The 4,658-nt window shown below is 45.4% G+C and overlaps 1 long non-coding RNA gene across 1 annotated transcript; it reads right to left on the reverse strand.

Moving 5' to 3' along the window:
- Window positions 1-613: 613 nt before the first annotated feature.
- Window positions 614-3,084, reverse strand: LOC136022883 (uncharacterized). Its single transcript, XR_010616382.1, has 3 exons — window positions 3,027-3,084; window positions 2,873-2,911; window positions 614-1,192 (listed from the first exon to the last, which is right to left on the reverse strand). It is a non-coding gene; the product is annotated as an uncharacterized LOC136022883 (long non-coding RNA).
- Between the last annotated feature and the right edge of the window lie 1,574 nt (window positions 3,085-4,658).

Below are 4,658 nucleotides of genomic sequence, written 5' to 3' on the forward strand. Positions count from 1 at the left end.
GATAGTTCTCTCACCAGACATCTGTGTGTGCTGTTAAACAAGCCCCACAAGCTCTGCTTAGGTGCCAGCAAAATGCTGAAGGGCCATAGTGCTGCACTGCTCTGGAACTGTGAAGGTGCCCTTAGGAGGTGCAACTTCATGTCTGTTAATACAGAATTGAAATCACAGGAAACCATCCCTTTCACCACTCTATTTCTATGCATCCTCCACAATCTCCTCTTGCTCACCTACCAATCTCTATATCTCTCTCGGCTTTTTTGTCCCTTTTGGTGCATTAAAGGCTTTGCTCAGATGACAAAAAAATTTATGTTCTTTTTCCAGTCTCTGGAATAAAAGTCAATATCAAACAGCTCCTTATCTCCAGCTACAGTTTTTTATGCCTTTATTTTATTCCAGTAGCGAATGTTAACTGACAATTACAGCTATTGATGTGCATGCAAGGTGCTTAAAACCTGGAATTACCACTGCATCCATGCAGGAGGAGACTGGAAGCTAGGCAAAGGCCACCACCAAAGGAGGCCCCTGTCAGTGCATTTGAAGGAGGAGGCTGGGGAGACCATGCATATCCATACTAGCCATTCCCTGCAAAACACGTGGCCTTTTTCTTCCCGTTTTCCCTTTCCACAGCTTTAGATTTAACAGCCACAAGTTCGAAAAGCCATGTACAAGATGTAAAGCACGAAAGTACATCTGCAGAGGTTAAACCTGTCACAATTCTGATGTGACAACAGGGCTGCTTTTACAAAGAGAAAAGGATTTACAGACAAACAGCAAGTCTTCTCCCTTAAACTCAAATCAAACCTGATTTCCTGACAGTCTATTTGAAAACAGATAGTGATGATGGCAAAAGAAGGCTTCTCCTATTAGGCAGGCAAAATTCTGCTGTTTGGCAGTGCAGAAGATGAAGGCCTTTATTTTGCCTTGTGACATGGAAATTAATAAGAGTAGATGAGGACTGCTGAATGCAAATTCCTCAGGGGGGAAGAATCACTTATCACCAAGAATCCATTCCCTTCAGCATCCTCTGGCAACAGATCTTTGGAGCAATGCCAGAGGAATCAGGGGAATAGCAATGAAGGAAAAGCCTTTCAGGGAATAGTTCTGGTTGGCCAGCACTGATCGCTGCCCGAGGTTTGCTGACGGTCTCAGGTCGGAGACATTGATGTTCTTGGTCCTCTCTCATCCTGCAAAGCTACAGAAAGCCATAGAAACAAGAACCATCAGTCATTGCAGGGCTGTCCCTTCTAAAAGCACTTTGGAGTTTTGACTCAAATGGGACAGAGATCTGTGCTGTTCCATCCCTGGCTCAATGATCCCTATGTTACAGCACCCACAGAGCACATGGGTGGAAATACCAACATAACAGCTCCACTGCTCTCAGAAGAAAACGTTGATTCATGGTAAATTAAAGGACAGACTGTATCCAGGCCACCCACTTCTGGCCTGTCACCCACCATGCATACTTTCTTCTCCTGGCCTAACATAAATGTTCAAGGGCCCTGGGAAATTTATACCCCCCAAAACCTAGACAGGAGCTTGTATGATGCTAAGAAGGACTGAAGAGTATGTGTGTCCATCTCTGCAGGTGGCTGCAGTGGCACCTATCAGAGGCTGTTCACACACACATGCAGTCTGGCAGCCAAAGCAAGTCACCAGTTGCTGACTTAATAGAATCAACATCATGAAGCTGAATTAGCCACATGCTGGCACCATAATTCTAATTGTTTTCAAATATACATGGTAATAACAGCACACATCTCCAAATGGGAGCTGATGGTATATAGGATGGTTTTGCACTGGTGACACAAGCAATGAAGGATTGATTACATACATTCACCTGCTACCTCTGGGGTACTTTCATTCACACTGTATTTTGTTGGGTTTGTGGTGGAGTTTTTAAACAAGAAGGAAAAAACAGGCTTGCAAACTGTGTGAGATATAATACATAGATCAGAGCCTTGAGAATGCAATCCAGCAGAGAACACTTAAATAGCAGATGACTACAGAGCTCTGGATCACATCTGATCCGCCATGTGCTAACAGTGTGCATACTCACCAGTATGGCTTCATGTCCACACCCTGTAGAACTCACACAGGAACAGCCTGCAGTGCACATACAGGCACACACTCATGTGTGTGAACCCCACATACACACCTAGTCCTGCATGCAGTAACACACAGACACCCCCAAACCCCAACACGCACCATCAACTGAAGGCATCCTTGCTGTAACACTGCACCAGATGCCATGTCCACTTCTCAACCCAGCATAAATCAGTGGTGGGGAGGAGCATGACCAGCACCACAGAGCTTCACTCAAAAGGTTGCTGCTCATTGTAGGGGAAAGGCAGCGATGGGAGAGAGCCAGGCAGCACTAGCCTTCTCCCAGCACAACAAATACTGCCCCATTGAAGGCAGAACATCAGCATGCTGAGGGATGCCTGGAATTCTGGATATGCTGCTCCTTCTTTCAGTCCAGAGCAAGGCCATGAACTATTGAGCTTGCGTGGTGACCTCTACAATTTACAGCAGCCACTGTATACATTATTAATGCCAGTGTCTGTGCCAAGAACTGCCCCTGCTCGAGCCAAGGTCAAGCTCCATTAATTATGCACTGAGAATTCATCCAAACTGGGTAAACACATGAACAGAATCATTTGCCATTGGGCCAGTGATCAGACTTCCTGGAGATGGAGTAACATGTAGAAACATGAGCATATAATACCCTCCTCACACAGCACATGAATAAATGGTGAAGCACTTGCCGGCGCAGCCATCTCCATTCCACCCTGGAATTGAATTCATCATTGTGAAGACAAACACAGCAGAGGCCCAGTGTATGAAAGAGAGTGTAGCCCCTTCCCAAACCTACCTGCCATTCCATTGCCACATTTGCCTGCACCAGCCAGATCTATGTAAGCAGAGGGGAAGCCATTAGCAGCTGATGTAAATGGTTCAGTGGGAAGTTATTATTTAAAAGCTAGTTAAGACAATTAGGGGCCAGTTTAATTAAACCATCAACTTACACACAGAATGAAGGCAGTAGCTTTCAATCCCAGCAGGATACACAGCCAGCACGTTCCCCTGGGAGGCTGCTAATGAGGGCTTGTAATGGCTGCAAATAATACATACAAATAATCATATTCCTTTAAGCCTTAGAAATATGAGGAGCTCGGTTCCTTACTGTCCAATGCTCAGCCCCTACTGCACACCCAGATAGGCTGCATCAGAGCACCTGCAGGATGTTAGAAGATCAGAAAGCTGTAGTTACTCAGCCTAAGTTTTTGAAGGTCTTTGTTTCTATTTAATCAACTGTCCCTGACAGCAGGGAGACCACCACTGGAATTCCCAAGAGCCTCACTACCCAGCTGGCCACACTGCAGGTTTGTTGGGTTTTGCTGCTTGTCAACTCCTATACAAGGACCACTTAACAGGCTGGTTATGATCAGGAATGGAAAGCAAGCCTTATTTTTTCTTACTCTGATGTCAGAAGTGATACAGCCCAGGAGAAGTTGCTCTTGGGTACAGAGCTGCAGGGTCCTGGTGCTCCACTAAAAGAGATACAGAAACCTATGGAGAACTCAAGCTCATCTGTGATACTGTGCACCAGAGTCTCCATAGATGAATGCACCTGATTTTGTTCCTTTAAAAAACATTGCAAAGGGATCTGACTCTGATCTCAGTGATGCTGGGGTTGATGAGAAGCATCTCTTGCTCTTTGCACACTGCCACAGGCAACAATACTAACAGTGACATTACCAGACAAATGTGCTGCAGCATTTTGGGGGCCATGCAGGTGATTTCATTCACTTAAACAGCTAAACCCAGAATTCTCCAGCAATTACAGAAAGAGATGCTCCATTTCACCCAGCAGATAATTGCCAGGGCTCGCAACACGAGAAGGAAGGTCTCTGCAGTAGAAGAACAGTAGTATGCGCAGGGCCATCCATGAGGAACACAAGTGCCAATGTTTTCTCAGCTGAACAGAGCTGTGTATCTAATTCCTGAGCTATAGATTCTGTGCTGCCCAAGGGTAGAGGAATGCATTAATTACTTATGAATCAATTGATCTGCTACTATTTCAGGAACATCTATCTAATGGCTCTGTAATAGAGATGATTCCTAAACAGCAGCTCCCTCCCTTAACACAAGTCATCCCTCTCCCTGTAAAAGAGCAGGGCAAGAGCCTGCAGTGCAGGGAGCTTCCAGCATGTAGGACTAACTCCTGCCTGGTACTGGCCTTTCTGTTCTTCACCTTGTTCTTGTATCCCAGTTTATATCAGTGCAAAGCAGTTGTGAACTGTCACCACTTGGAAGTGAGACTGTGTTGCACCTATCTCTAAAAATGGTGAAAGCAGGTAAAGAGCAATAAAGAAACGGGTCCAGGGTTACAGGGAAGGAAGGTGATCCCTTCCTCTCTCTTTTTACTCACATACGTAGCAAAATACACCTACTCCTGATATGGCCAGAAGTAAGGACATAGACATTTATATGGCAACCAGCATTACAAAAGTCCTCAGCAGTTTCCCACTCAGTAGCATGGCAGATAACTGCAGGACTGGGCAAAACAAACCTGTGGTTTATAACCTTTCTGCAGCCTGTTCTAATGCTTTTGGGCAGACCCTGCACTTGGTCCCTTGCATTTTACCTTGACAATA

The sequence above is a fragment of the Lathamus discolor genome, chromosome 16, assembly GCF_037157495.1.
Source record: "Lathamus discolor isolate bLatDis1 chromosome 16, bLatDis1.hap1, whole genome shotgun sequence".
NCBI lineage: Eukaryota > Metazoa > Chordata > Aves > Psittaciformes > Psittacidae > Lathamus > Lathamus discolor.